Raw genomic sequence first — 16412 nt, 5'->3', positions numbered from 1 at the left:
CGCACGGCCATAAAGCGTGGATTAAAGAATTCTAGAGAGATCCATAATAAGTATGTTCAATATATTTGACTAAGCCATGTAAGGTCCTTGGTTCAAAGTTGCGACTACCACATCACCTGACAAAGCCTTGATATATTTGGACTAACTAGGGGTTCAAGGTTAAGGACACCTCATACGCTATGTACTTATTTTGAAGTATCATAGAAGACGTACATATATTTGAAGTATGGGGAGAAGTGTTGGAAAATTTCAAATATATTAGAAACATTGTTTGAAATGGTTGTGTACTAGTGAGCAATTGTGAGTGAAAATTTATATCCATCACCAAATGGATGATATGAGCATATTTATGTGACTTAGTATGTTTGTTTTCGTGCATTTATGTTCTTAGTTCTTAGTTATGTTAGTAGTTTAAGCCATTTTTGTGTGTTTGTAGGTTCTTTGGGCCAAGGATGCAAGAAGGTGCATTTTGGAGCACTTTGGAGCATTTTTGGGCCAAGATTGGATGGTGCAAACATGGAGACATGAGGATGGACGAATTTGATGATTCAAAGGGCTAGAAATCTGCATGTGTGTGTGCAAAGTGTTGGCCTACAATTTCAAACATCATAGATGCCATGTGATGGCAGAAAATGTGTTTATTGCTAGCTAAATGGATGAAGAACATGTATGTGCAAGTATAAACACCACATGGGCAGCAAGAAGGAAAGAAAACAGCAAGGAACACACCACATAGGCAGCAAGGAATCAGAAATTAAAGCATGGATGAGTGGGAAGTGATGAGGATAGCACACACACACACACACACGGCAATGGAATGGAGTTGGCAGATTTCTACAACATTGGTAGTGAATGGACAGCAAGGAATGGCAGAAATTGGACCACTATGAGGTGGATTTCTGGTTGGTCTTCCACTTATAACTTTGGGTGGCTTTGGAATGATTGTTTCTAGGTGGAAAAAGCACAAAAACAGCACACACACATGCAAAATGGAGCTGGCAGCTTCACATCCTTCCATTGCCGTGAGTGCCTTGTCCATTACCTTGCATTGCTTGACATTTTCAACCTCTATATAAACACCATTCAGCCTTCAAGGAAGACACACAGCCATTCATACACATTTCCATTAGTTCTAAGGCTTGCAAAGAAGGAGGAGTGCTTGGAGTTGTGCTAGCCATTCCATTGGAGTTGTTGGAGCATTCTAGGTGTCTTCTACTTTGTTTCTCTATGTTTAATATCAATTGTTTTTGTTTAATTGCAAGTATGAGGAACTAAACCCTTACTTAGCTAGGGTGAAGTTCGAAGCCATGAACATGTTTGAGATATGAATTGATTTCTTCCAATTGTGATTTAATAAGTTGTGAATGCAATTCAATTAACTATTTTCTTCAAAACTAATTCTTGTATGTTGATTAAGGATGCATACTTAGTTTTCATGCATGAATTTGATGCTAGGATATAAATGAGTTTCACCTAATCGTTACAAGTTTATATTCATTGGTAGTGAAGGTTGCTAGTCACAATCGCGTTAATTGAATTCTTGGCAAACGTATCATGCATTCATAGTTACGAATGCCTCGTTAACACTTATGATTTTCATAGAACGTAATGATCTTTGATTGTATCTCTATTATGCATTCATGTAGAGGACTTTTGGAGAATAATTTGGATTGTCGTATGCATTCATCCAATTCAATAAATCAAGGAAAATCTGAGGATTAATTCGTGCATCACGGTTAATCTGGGGTGTTGAGTTTCATAATCTATTGAAAAGCAATTGGAAATCAATTCATGTACAAGTGTGTCATGTGTGAAGAATGGATCTCTAGCTAATCCATAAACCATCTATTTAGTTTTACTTTTTGTTGTTATCTCAATCTCATCCAAACCAATACCTCCCATTTACTTTCTTGTATCGAAGTGTGTTTAAGTTTGTTTAGTTTGTGCCTTAAAGTATTTTGAACTCTTTGAGTCTAGTTTAGTGTTTTAAAGCCTACTTTTGTGTTTTTAAGTTTCTTCTTATATTCTTGAGTCTTATATTTGTTGATTAGCATCCCTAGTTAATCCCCGGTCTAGAACGATCCCTACTTGCATCATTACTACAATTGTCATCAATAGGGTTTAATTTGTGTGTCAAGTAATTTTACGCATCAATGGATATATATGATTCTTAAAGGTTTCAATTAAATTATGAAATGATGCATGGTGAGTCGATAATATACTATATATTTTACCCTAATCTTAATATTAATTTATTAATTATTTTGTGAGAATTTTGATACTTTGACTTATATTTCCAATGTAGGGCATTGGACTTCTCCTTGAGTAAAAAGTGGTCAAATGGAAAAACTTTGGAGCCAATTGGAGGATGTTCGTGTGCCTTTCAACTTGTTTATGTTAAAGTTTCAGAACTTTATACCAAGCGGATAATTTATGGCGATGAAATAAAGGAGCAGCGCGCGGTGGTGTCAAACTGATGTTTTGGGCTTATCTGGGCTTTTTGGAGTTCAAGATGATGTCTTTTAGGTTCGAGGCCTTCTGCAATTATGTTTGGGACATCTCAAGCTTTAATTTAAGTCATTTTGGGCCTTTTTTGAAGCCCTAAAAGTCTAAAAATGTGGCTGATTTGTGGCTGGGTAGATTACCAGATTTGATCAGGATTATGTTTCCTAGTTTCTCTTAAGTTATTATGTTTCCTAGTTTTTAGAAGACCTTTTCTAGTATGGATTTTATTTTGTAGTAGTATAAATAAGGCTTTTTAGCCATTAGGGTTTAGAGAAGAACACATACACTACTAAGAATGCACGCATTAGTTTGGAGAATTCGGCATAGAGAGCCTTTGACGATTCAAGTTTGTTTTCAAGGTGTTTTCAATCCATGTTCTTAATAATATTTTGCTTTATGATTGTTCGTAACTAGTTTTGTTTGCTAGGGTGAGGCCACGAGCCTTAGCAAAAATATGTAGTTTCTTTTCAATTTGCTTATGATATTATGCATGCAAGTTTTGAATTATTAATCACCATGTTGAAACTATCTAATTGTCTTAATGATTGGCCGCCATTAAGATATTTAGAAAAGTAATTTGATGCAATTTTGGCAGAGGGCTGTCCCTGAAATTGGCATTGGCTTCTTGTGGTTAATATGTGTAACTTCTTAGGATGGACGACACGTCTTAAGGGTTATATGGTTTTTCAAAAGATTTTCACAGAACTTAATGAGTCTTGCATGTTCACATTCGATTTGGATGCCACAAATGGGTTACATGTTAGATATACGTTCTATGTTGGATGTTCCAAGTAGAACATACGTTAGGAAAATCTAACCTTCAAAATATGCATGTGTAATTCATAAGTAATTGGATGAACTATGAAGGATTGTTAAGGTGACAGCCGAACCCTAGTGCTCAAATTGAGTTTCAAAACTATTTTTTTTTGTTTCATTTACTTTGCCAATATATATATATATATTTTTTTTTAAAAAAAAAAAAATTAAATTCATTTTTTAATATTTTTCATTAAATCAACATTTTCCAAACTCTGTTTTTAAATAATTAATTAAGATTTGGTATTTACATAAGTTTTCATTCAATCCCTGTGGAAAACGACCTTACTAGAGCCGACTATACTACAATTGCCTTGTACTCTTGCAAGTATTTAAGTGTTTTTATCCTTACTTTTGCAGGTGGTAAAAATCTTAGCAATGCATCATTATACTCGTTTAACTTATTGGGTTTAGAATTGAAGGGTTACAACTGTTGAATATTTTAAGAATATATATATATATATATATATATGTGTGTGTGGCTGCTGTTTGATAGAGGATGGGAAGTTGGGTTCTCTTTGAAATTAAACACTGCACCTTTTTCTATTTGGCAAAAAGACATGATGCATTTTGAACAGATGCATTCCTTTACGAATAGATATGATCATTGGTAATTGGTCTCTTGTATCAGGCATACCCATTAGAAATACTGCTGCAATGTTCAGTTGTATCTCATGGTGAGAGGGCATACCTAAATCCAAAGGATATGGCTAAAAGGTGCAATTCTCTCTATATATATTGGTAACATTAGTAGAAGAGAAATCATTCAGAAATTTGTTGTCTACATTTGCTCTTTCTTCTTTCTCCATCACATTCATACAATTTCTTTCTAGTTATTTCTAAAGGAATACAATTCGATTTTGCTAATCGAATAATCCTGTAACAACCAGTCCCAGATTTGTGGAATCAAAAGGGTAATTTGGTAATTTCATTTTGGTTGTGGGATATTTGTTTGAAATGTTGCTTTATGGCCTTAATTGGTGTGCCCAAAGGGGCCCTCCCTTTGATTTTGTCCCCCAGCCCATTTCTCCTTCTTTTTCTCCCTCTTCTCATGAGTCATATTTTTCCTTCTCTTCATACTTTCAATGCTCTCTTTTTTCTTCGAAGACCATACACACACACATACACGAACAGTCATCACCATCACAGCTAGATTATCACTACATTTGCTCCTTCTTGTCTTTGTCAACTCTGCAACTACGCTTACTCAACGAAACAACGACTTCCTCTGATGGCTTAACTCAGAACCCGACTAACCGAGGTGAGTACGTTGAGTTTCGGTTGTATCTTCATCTCTAATGAGAGTTTTTGGGAACCCATGTTGTTTTTTAGTTGAAAACCTGAAGGTTTTAACCTTGTTTATACGTGTTCTTCTCCTTCCTAGTTGTCTGGCAAAACCTGACGGCTTGCGAGCCAATTTCCAGCCATCTCCGGCCACTACCAAGGAAACCAAAGGTATCACCATAATCTATACTTGTTTGTCTTCATTTTGGTAGGTAGAACGTAGGTTATGGTTGAGGTTCAAGGTTAACCAAAGCTTGGGAAGCTCTGGCCTTCTTTTTCCTTGAAATGGCCAACTTGGCCTGGAAACAGGTCAAACCTGATCCAACAACACTAGACTGGCCTAACGAGTTGGGCCATGAACCTAGGCCCAGGCCCGATTACTTAACCCAGCCCAAATGACAATCCAAGCTTAACCCAGCTTTCGACCCAACCCAGATGTCTTAGGTCCAAACCCAAAAACCATCTCATCCTAGAACCTTGGCTAGCGCATGGAGCATTGTACTCTGCCGCCATCCATGGCGGCGCTGGCGACTTTTTCGACGACCCAAATCGACGAGTAGGGGTACCTAAGGTCCCCTCTTATGTTTTTCGACGTACTGAATCTCTTTACAATGTTCGTTTGCCAAAATTCAACCATTTTAGTATAGTTTTATTAATTGGTACCTTTATGTGCTTAGGTGCAATTGTGTATGGCGTTTCAGTCCTCTCTTGCTTGCATGGCTCTTCGATGGCGAAGTATTTGTAAGTGGACCCCTTTTAAAATGCATATTTAACTATTAGAAATGCATACATGAAAATCATGATTTGTTGGTTACGTTTTATGAAACGTTTATGAGTAAATTGGATGTACACTTTATGATATATTATGCTTTATTGACTATACTATATACCTACTTATGAACGTGGTTTTATGATATGAAATTTTAGTTACTGAGCTCCGATTTGAGATATATATATATATATATATATATATTAGAATTATTATATTAATGTTTTTATGTGCTTACTTAATGGTCCTGCCTACGGGCGAATGAAATCATTAATTGGCTTTAGTCGGGTGATGTAAGGCCTATGGACGAATGATACTACCTACAGGCGCATGGTCCTGCCTATGGGCGAATAAAATCATTAATTGGTTTTGGTCGGGTGATGTATGGCCTACGGGCGAATGATACTGCCTACGGGTGAATGATACTTATATATGGCTTCGGCCGGGCGTAGGTTGGTGGCTTTGGCCCTAAGATATTTATATTGGTCTCGGCCAGGAGATGTAGTGCCTTTGGGTGAATGAAGATATATGTATATATATATGCCCTGTGCTACTACTACTAAGCACCCTATATACGATATATGTTTTATGAAAGGTTTTATGACATCCTAGGGTTTTCAGAAAAACCTATTACTTATTATGCTATATGAGTTTTCTAAACTTGGGGGTTAGTATGTTAAAGTTTAACGGTTTTAGTATTACTTATATCAACTTGGTCCACTCATGTTTTGTTTTGCGCCTCCTCAAGATTTAGAATCGAGACGTACAATCCTGGCGTCAAGGCATTCCCGAATCAGCATCTTCGAGTCTTTAAGGTGTAGAACCCATCTCTTTGTTCATTCAATTTTATATTATTCCTTTTTAGTGTCTTGGTTTAGTTGTATGTTTTGAAAATGTTCCACAATTGCATGTTCATTATAATTAAATTTACAAGCTTTATTGATGTGGTAGAAACTAACACACAAATTAAACCATATAAATTATGCAACCGTAGTATGAGTAAGTAGGGATCGTTCTATTTCAGGGATTAGAAGGGATGCTAATCAACACAAATTAAACTTATAAAACTGAAAACTAAGTTAAACTAACATCAAAACAATGACTGGTGGGATGTTGGACGAATTTAATTAAAACAAAAGTAAAGTGTAGCGAGTAAATTAAGTTGTGAATGAAATATGGATGAAAGGATAGCTAAAGGATTCTTCTCCACACATGAAACATATGCATACAAATCAATTTCCAGTTATTCTTCCTATAAACCATGAATGACAATACACTAATTAATTCTCAGATTTTCCTAAGTTCATTGAATTGGACTCAGCGACGCAACCAAATTATTTTTCTCAAGCTCCCTAACTATGAAAAGCATGATAGAGATACATCTCAAAGATCATTAAGTTATGTGAAAATCATAAGCATTGACAAGACATTCGTAACTATGAAAAGCATGATACTCCTGCCAAGAATTTACTTAACTCAATCATGACTAGTGACTTTTACTACTTGCAAAATATAAGTTCATAACGATTAGGTGAAATTCCTTTATATTCTAGCATCAAATCATTGCATACAAACTAAGTATGCATCCTTAATAAACATGCAAGAATAAGTTCTCCATAAAGCAGATAAGTAAATCACATTCATGTGTTATGAAATAATAACTAGATGTAATCAATTTATATAAAACATATGATCATGGCTTCGAATTCACCTCTAGCTAAAAAGAAACTTAGTTACACATGTTTATCATAACTAAAAAAACAATCTAAAATAAACATTGAAACTTAAAACAAAGATAGAAAGAACTCTGAAAATTCCAGCAACTTCTATGGATGAATGGTAGGTGCGGCACACTCTAAATCTCCACAGGAATTTCATATATATAGGGGGAATGGCTTAATCCAAGGAGGAAAAGGTTTTGGCATTTTGAATTATTTTAGGACTCTAAAAATTAGGTAGAGAGTCTTGAAATGTGATTAGGATTCCTCCTTGCAGCTGGAGATAAGATAAGATAAGATTGGATAAGATAAGATAATGTTCCTCTCCAACTAGGATTCCTCTTTCTTGTCTAATTCCTTGCCTTCCAATCCTCAACTTTAATTTCTCCAAATTTTAGCACATTTCTAGCACCATTTAAACACCAAATACGTCTAGCCCATATGCTTTCCACGCCTGCTATCCAATCCAAATCCAAAACTGCTCCAAATTGCTCCATTTTGCCATTTATTGTGATCTTTACCAATTGGACCTACAATAATATGAAAATAACTTAAATTACTACAATAAATAGAAATTAACTAAATAAATGTAAAGAAATATGACAACAAAGCCGCATAAATTTGCTCCTATCAAATTCCCCCACACTTAGCTTTTTTTAGTCCTCGAGCAAAACCTTCCAACAATTGCCTCAGGGATTTCTAATAAAACATGACATGTTAAAATCACTACTTACATAGATTTTAGCCATCCTTACTCTTGAGCTTATACTTAACCACAATAACCACTCACTACTCACATGTGATTAGGATTCCTCCTTGTAGTTGGAGATAAAATAAGATAAGATTGGATGAGATAAGATAAGGTTGGATAAGATAAGATAATGTTCCTCTCCAACTAGGATTCCTCTTTCTTGTCTAATTCCTTTCCTTCCAAGCCTCAACCTTAATTTCTCCAAATTTTAGCACATATCTAGCACCATTTAAACACCAAAAACGTCCAGCCCATATGCTATCCGCGCTTGCTATCCAATCCAAGTCCAAAACTGCTCCAAAATGCTCTATTTTGCCATTTATTGTCATCTTTACCAATTGGACCTACAATAATACGAAAATAACTTAAATTAATACAATAAATAGAAATTAACTAAATAAATGCAAAGAAATAAGATAACAAAGTCGCATAAATTTGCTCCTATCATTTATTTATGTCGATTAATTGTTTCTAGTTCTCATGCATCCTAATATGGCTTTGGCACCTTCAGGTATCAGCCAGCACGTGCCTGCCCTGATGTTTGGAGAATATCAGGGTCGAGCATGTCAATTTGGTATCAGAGCGTGGTTTGTTCAAAGCATACTTAGCATCTTCTGTTACTATAGTAGTGTGTCTGTCATGACATCATTTGGATGTCACGATTTCCAGATTTGGTGCCATTCGGCGCAGTTGTGTGAACCTTGCTCTGTTTGATTTGTCACCTTCTGATTGAAATAAAAGAATTTGTGTCGGGATTTTGCCTCATCGGTGACGAAATGGATTGTTGGGCGACTTTCAACATCAGACCGATACTCTGCAACTTGCATTCCTTAGGAATTGCGGGCAGAGTCGGATCTACATATGAGTGTTTGGAAACAAAAATATTTTAATGGTATGAGTTGGTTAAGACTAACTAGAGACCCGGAAAGGTGATGTGACTCTGCGACATGCGTTCCCTAGGAATTGCGGGCAGAGTCATATCTACACAAGAGATGGTGAAACGGAAAAATTTAAGTGGTTTGTGTTTAGGGATCTAAAACGGTGATGTCACTCTACGTCATGCATTCCCTAGGACTGGCATGCAGAGTCATATCTTTATGGAAATTGTTCCAAACATTCGAACTGCATGTTGGAGAAAATGAGTAAACATTAGACGTTGCAAAGTTTAGTAGGTGTGTGTTAGTGGGATGAATCAATGTCCTTGGACTCGTTCCCGTGAGGAAATTCGTGTGGATCTTTAGAATAACTTTCGGTGATTGTTCTATCGATAACCTTCTTGCTTACTCCAACCACAAGGTCAAGTTCACTAAACATTGACTGTCAACTATACGCCAAATTCATCAAGCGTTGTTTTTATTTTAGAGTAGATACTTTTCTTGGGAGTTTCTTTGGTAGTAAACATTATTCTCTTCAATTTCCAAAAAGGGTTATGACCGTTGGAAATTGAAAATCCTCACAAGATGTTGTGAAATAGGAAATGTCTATGGTCTTGTCAAATCCTATAAGCAGTTCTTAATTATTCTTTTAAGCTTAGACCTATTTCCTTTTTGGCTAAGAAACCAGTTAACTTTATTTCGATGTTAACAGTGAACGAAGTGTCTGACAACGGGGTATTGTCTCATCTGATCATAGTTCTTACACTTTTCAAATTCTACGGTGGTATATTATTATTAAATGTTTGGTTGCATGTTGATACAACATGATTGAGAAACGAGTGTGCCTTTTGATGATTAGAACCGCATGTGGTGAACCATCCTATCTTTGACCTAGAGCTAATAACGATCTTCCTTATTGAAAAATCTGGTGACGTTTTGTCTACAGCGAGAAATGTTGCATCCTTTTTTACCAAAGAAGTTGCAGTGTGTTTGCACACAGAAACAGTTGAGTTGGAGACAGAAAAGGTGGATGGAACTCTTGTGTGAGTTGATTACACCTTTGAGTACCATCGTGGTCAGGCAACTATCGTAGCGGATGCTCCTAGTCAAGAATCCCATGGATGGTTTACCTTCATCCGAACTATCCATGTCCCACTATCATTTTCTCTTCGAATAATTAGCTTTACTTTGGTGTCCGACCCACAGTGAGTATTGTCGACTCACATTTGAGCGTATGCCATGCATGCTTGCAGTACTAAATGGTACCACTATGTTCGTCCCTTTTATTACTGGTTTTGTATGTGTGGTATATCGTTGAATATGTGAATATCTAATTTACTGATAGGTGAAAGTGGTGAGATGGAAGCCATCAGACTTATCTCAAATTCTTTCTATTCCTGTGTGGAGATAGGAAGAAATTCCCATGGTTGTCCTTCTTGGGTTGTCGAGGACCCACTGGGGATGAGAATGGAAGCGTGCGAGTGTCACCACAAATTTCCTGTATAAACCACCTAGTACACGTGAAGACTATGATGATGTTTCGATACTTGATGGTCAACTCACTCAGCGTAGTATCTACCATTCCGCGAGGACTATACTTTTAACCACTTGGCAGAATTCTTCATCCTATAATTTGTTTGACTGACGTCTTAATTAACATCGGTTTCGACTGAAATCTCTGTTTCACCTCCGGGTACTGGAAGACGTTCTAGTCAACTTTGGGTTCGTGTTTACCTTAAAACACTTTGTATCGTTTCCAAACCAGATAGGCTATTCAGGAAAACCACTAAGATTCAAAAGTTTTAGCTGAAACCATCAGTCTTTCAATCACCCATTAACATCTTATCAAGCAAAACATTACCAATGGTGTTTGTATATCCTTGAGCTTATCGTTGTAACAAGTTGTTGTGAAAGTTAGAATGGGGAAAAAGTTTGAGTTCCTGTCCATCAGATTACTTTAAACTACCACCCAAGTCGAGTATGCACTCAACCATCTTGATTCCACCACAAAAATCAAGGCTACTCGCACGTGTTCTTGCATCAAAGTTATGCATTCACTCCAGTTATCTCATACTTTAGACCTGTTGGACTTGTTTTGACCCTTAAATTCTTGAGTGTTCTCTTAGCCTTCTCGGCATAACTGTTCACTAAATCTAAGAGAAATTTCTAATGAATCAGCTTGCCTAGACATTATGAGTCACATTGTTCTGGTTTATGGTGTGCCGTCACTATTTGTACCCCATCGTGATGCGCGTTTCACTTCTAAGTTTTGTGAAGTTTTTATGAAGGCCTTGAGTACTAAGTTGTTTATTCTGTATCGCATTTTTATTCGTGGATTGTTGGACAGTCTGAATGAACTATCCAGACCTTAGAAGACATGTTGTGTTCTTTTGATTAGTGGTTTATGAATGATTAGATTTTGCACCAATCTCTTTTAGAGTAGTTACGACGATAGTTTTATTTTTTTCAGTTTGTGTATGGCACTATTTGATGCTTGGTATGATAGATTCTATTGGTAGCACTGGTTAGACAATAGAGTTTTGCGAATTGGTTTTCAGATGTTTGATTTTATGATTTGAGAAACTATGTGCTTGTGTTGTTATCGCCTTGGTGGTTGGACAAATTGGTATGTTTGCACCCTTAGGAAATTACTACTTGCTTATTGAGATAACAATATGTTGTCGATATCGTGGGCAGTCGACTGTGATATCGATGGCTTATTTGTTGGGTTCATTAAGCAAGTGGACAAGTAGGCCGGTTTACAATAATTGGTACTATTTAGTTATTGTTGGTGCTCAACCTAAAGACACATTTGTTCTCGAAGTACATGACGTTACAAATGCTTAGACGAGAGCTACTTTTCACTTTCAACTTTAATTTTCAGTACAAGTATTTTAACTTACTTTATTATAGTAATATATTTGTATTTTTGACGTTACAAATGTTCCGTTGAGTCATCTCCACTTTCAGTTTAAAATTGAGTACGAGTTTTCGACTTCTATGCTAATACATATATATTTTGACGTTATCGTATATTATGTACATACTTTTGATCTTGCGCTATTATATATTTTAACTTTATATCCTTATAAAGTAACTTTCTACTTTTATACTGATGAGGGAAGAATGTGTGAGCCTGGAGGCATGAAAGGAGAATCATTGCAACCCGATCACGACGGTGTGGCATTCCCCTTTTTCTGCAATCGCTCTAACTTGATTTCTTCTTTACATATATGTATATTCTTCTTCCTATCTCCGAGTATTTTGGTATAGCAAATTATTTCAAATTTCGGGATGAAATTTTCTTAACGAGGGTAGATTGTAATAACCCGTCCTGAATTTGACATATCAGAATGGCAATTTGGTAATTTCATTTTGGTTGTGGGATATTTGTTTGAAATGTTGCTTTATAGCCTTAATTGGTGTGCCCAAGGGGGCCCACCCTTTGATTTTGTCCCACGACCCATTACTCATTCTCTTTCTCCCTCCCCGTGAGTCATCTCTTTCCCTTTCATTTTCACACACTCGGTGCTCTCTCTCTTCTCTGAGGACCACACACACACGAACAGTCATCACCATCACAACTAGATTATCACTCTGTTTGCTCTCTCTTGTCTCTGTCAACTCTGCAACTGGGCTTACTCAGAACCCGACGAATTGAGGTGAGTTCGTTGAGTTTAGGTTGTATCTTCATCTCTAGTGAAAGTTTTTGGGAACCCAGGTTGTTTTTGAGCTGAAAAAACAAAGATTTTAACCTTATTCATACGTGTTCTTCTCCTTTCCTGTTTTCAATCGAAACCCGACGGCTTGCGAGCCAATTTCTGGCCAACTCCAATCACAACCAAGGAAACCAAAGGTATCACCCTAATCTACACTTGTTTGTTTTCATTTTGGTAGGTAGAATGTAGGTTATGGTTGATGTTCGAGGTTGACCGGAGCTTGGGAAGCTCTGACCTTCTTCTTCCTCAAAACGGCTAACCCGGCCTGGAAACGGGTCAAACTCGATCTAACAACACTAGACCAGCCCAACCATGAGACCTAACCCAAACTAGGCCCAAGGCTGGTTACTTAACCCAGCCCAGACGATAATCCAAGCCCAACCTAACCTTCGTCCCAACCCAGCATTCGACCTTAACCCAGAAACTGGCATATCCTAAAACCTTGGCCAGCGCATAGGCTTACGTGTAGGCATGCATAGGCGCCTATCTTGGTCGGCGCGTGGAGCACACAAGCCTCCATTGGAAATAATGTGCTCCACCGTAGTGGACAGGGACGCCATCAACTTTTTTAGTCAACTTTCCGGCAACCCAAATTGGCATGTGGCAGTGCTTGGCCGTCCAGGCTGCTTTGCCATGTCGGTGTATGAAGGCGCGTGGGGGTACCTAAGGTCCCCTTATGTTTTTTGACATCCTAAATCCATTTACGATGTCCGTTTGCCGAAATTCAACCGTTTTAGTATAGTTTTATTAATTGGTACCTTTATGTGCTTAGGTGCAATTGTGTATGGCGTTTTCGTCCTCTTTTGTTTGCATGGCTCTTCGATGATAAAGTATTTGTGAGTGGACCCCTTCTAAAATGCATATTTTACTATTAGAAATGCATACATGAAAAGCACGGTTTGTTTGTCACGTTTTATGAAACATTGATGAGTAAATTGGATTTACACTTTATGATATATTATGCCTTATCGATTTTACGTTCTTTGTGGTATATATGATTGATGACTATATACCTACTCATGAACGTGGTTTTACGATATGACATTTTAGTTACTGAGCTTCGATTTGAGATATATATATATATATATAGTAGAAATATTATGTTAATGTTTTTATGTTCTTACTTAATGGTCCTACCTACGGGCGAATGAAATCATTAATTGGCTTCGGTCAGGTGATGTAGGGCCTATGGGCGAATGAAATCATTAATTGGCTTTGGTCAGGTGATGTAGGGCTAATGGGAAAATGATACTATCTACAGGCCAATGATACTTATATATAGCTTCGGCCGGGTGTAGGTTGGTGGCTTTGGCCGGAAGATATTTATATTGGCCTCAGCCGGGAGATGTAGTGCCTTCGGGCGAATAAAGATATATGTGTGTGTGTGTGTGTGTGTGTGTGTGTGTGTGCCTTGTGCTACTACTACTAAGCACCCTATATACGATATATGTTTTATGAAAGGTTTTATGGCATGCTAGGGTTTTCGGAAAAACCTATAACTTATTATGCTATATGAGTTTTCTAAACCCGGGGGTTAGTATGTTAAAGTTTAACGGTTTTAGTATTACTTATACCAACTTGGTCCACTCATGATTTGTTTTGCGCCTTCTTAGGACTTAGAATCAAGGTGTATAATCCCCGCCTCAAGGCACTCCTACATTGACGTCTTCGAGCCTTCTCGTTGTAGGGCCCACCTCTTTGTTCATTCAATTTTATATTATTCCTTTTTAGTGTCTTTGTTTAGTTGTATGTTCTGAACACATTCCATAATTGCATATTCATTATAATTAAATTTACCAGCTTTATTTATGTTGATTAATTATTTCTAGTTCTCATGCATCCTAATATGACTTCGTCACCTTCGGGTGTCGGCCAGCACGTGCCTACCCTGGTGTTTGGAGAATATTAGGATTGGGCGTGTCAATTTGGTATCAGAGCATGGTTTGTTCAAAGCATACTTAGGATCTTCTGTTACTGCAGTAGTGTGTCGGTCATTACGTCATTTGGATGTCACGATTTTCGGATTTAGTGCCATTCGGATAAGTTGTACGAACATCGCTCTGTTTGATTTGTCACCTTCTGGTTGAAATATAAGAATTTGTGTCGGGATTATGCTTCATAGGTGACAAAATGCATTGTTGGACGACGTTCAACATCGGACCGATACTCTCCAACATGCGTTCCTTAGGAATTGCGGGCAGAGTTGGATCTACATATGAGTTTTTGGAAACGAAAATATTTTAATGGAATGAGTTGGTTAAGGCCAACTGGAGAATCGGAAAGGTGATGCGACTCTATGACATGCGTTCCCAAGGAATTGCGGGCAGAGTCGTATCTACACAAGAGTGTGGTGAAACGGAAAAATATAAGTGGTTTGTGCATGGGGATCTAAAACGGTGATGTTACTCTACATCATGCGTTCCCTAGGATTGGCGAGTAGAGTCATATCTTTATGGAAATTGTTCCAAACATTCGACGAACGTTTAGGAGAAAGCGAGTAAGCATTAGACATTGCGAAGTTTAGTAAGTGTTAGTTAGTGGGATCGAATCAATGTCCTTGGACTCACTCACTCTGAGGAAATTCATGTGGATCTTTAGAATAACTCTCGGCGATTGTTCTATTGATAACCTTTTTGCTTACTCCAACCACGAGGTCAAGTTTGCTAAACATCGACTGTCAGTTGTACGTCAAATTCTCAAGCGTTGTTTTTACTTTAGAGTAGATTCTTTTCTTGGGAGTTTATTTGGTAGTAGACGTTATTCTCATCAATTTCCAAAAGGGGTTATGACCGTTGGAAATTGGAAATTGAACCATTTTAGTATAGTTTTTTTAATTGGTACCTTTATGTGCTTAGGTGCAATTGTGCATGGTGTTTCAGTCTTCTCTTGTTTGCATGGCTCTTTGACAGTGAAGTATTTGTGAGTGGACCCCTTCTAAAATGCATATTTTACTATTAGAAATGCGTACATGAAAACATGATTTGTCGGTTACGTTTTATGAAACGTTTATGAGTAAATTGGATTTACACTTTATGATATATTATGCTTTATTGACTTTACATTCTTTGTCGTATATATCATTGATGGCTATACCTATTTATGAACGTGGTTTTACGATATGATGGTATAGTTACTGAGCTCCGATTTGAGAAAGAGAGAGAGACAGATATATATATATATATATATATCATTGATGGCTATACCTATTATGTTAATGTTTTTATGTGCTTACTTAATGGCCATGCCTACAGGTGAATGAAATCATTAATTGGCTTTGGTCGAGTGATGCAGGGCCTACGGGCGAATGATACTTATATATGGCTTCAGCTGGGCGTAGGTTGGTGGCTTCAGCCAGGTGTAGGTTGGTGGCTTCGGCCAGGAGATGTAGTGCCTTCAGGCGAATGAAGATATATGTATGTGTGTGTGTGCGCGTATACCTTGTGCTATTACTATTACTAAGCACCTTATATACGACATATGTTTTATGAAAGGTTTTATGGCAATGATAGGTTTTCGGAAAAACCTATTACTTATTATGCTATACGAGTTTTCTAAACCTGGGGGTTAGTATGTTAAAGTTTAACAGTTTTAGTATTACTTGTATCAACTTGGTCCACTTATGTTTTGTTTTGCGCCACCTCAGGACTTAGAATCAAGGCGTACAATCCCGGTGTTAAGGCACTCCTGTATCGGCATCTTTGAGTCCTCTCGATGTAGGACCCACCTCTTTGTTCATTCAATTTTATAATATTCCCTTTTAGTGTCTCGGTTTAGTTGTATACTCTGAACATGTTCCACAATTACATATTCATTATAATTAAATTTACAAGGTTTATTTATGTCGATTAATTGTTTTTAGTTCTCATGCATCCTAATATGGCTTCGTCACATTCGGTGTCGGCCAGCAATTGCCTACCTTGGTGTTTGGACAATATCAGGATCAAGCATGTCAATTTCGTACTTTGTTGTATCTTG

At 37.2% G+C, this 16412-nt stretch overlaps 1 long non-coding RNA gene across 1 annotated transcript; it reads left to right on the top strand.

Moving 5' to 3' along the window:
• Positions 1-1103: 1103 nt before the first annotated feature.
• Positions 1104-2918, top strand: LOC114824565 (uncharacterized). The gene is made up of 2 exons (XR_003772852.2): positions 1104-1205; positions 2306-2918. It is a non-coding gene; the product is annotated as an uncharacterized lncRNA (long non-coding RNA).
• Positions 2919-16412: the final 13494 nt, after the last annotated feature.

Source organism: Malus domestica, chromosome 04 (assembly GCF_042453785.1).
Source record: "Malus domestica chromosome 04, GDT2T_hap1".
Classification (NCBI taxonomy): Eukaryota; Viridiplantae; Streptophyta; class Magnoliopsida; order Rosales; family Rosaceae; genus Malus; species Malus domestica.
Note: the sequence above shows the minus strand (reverse complement) of the source record. Positions and strands in the feature narration are given on the sequence as shown.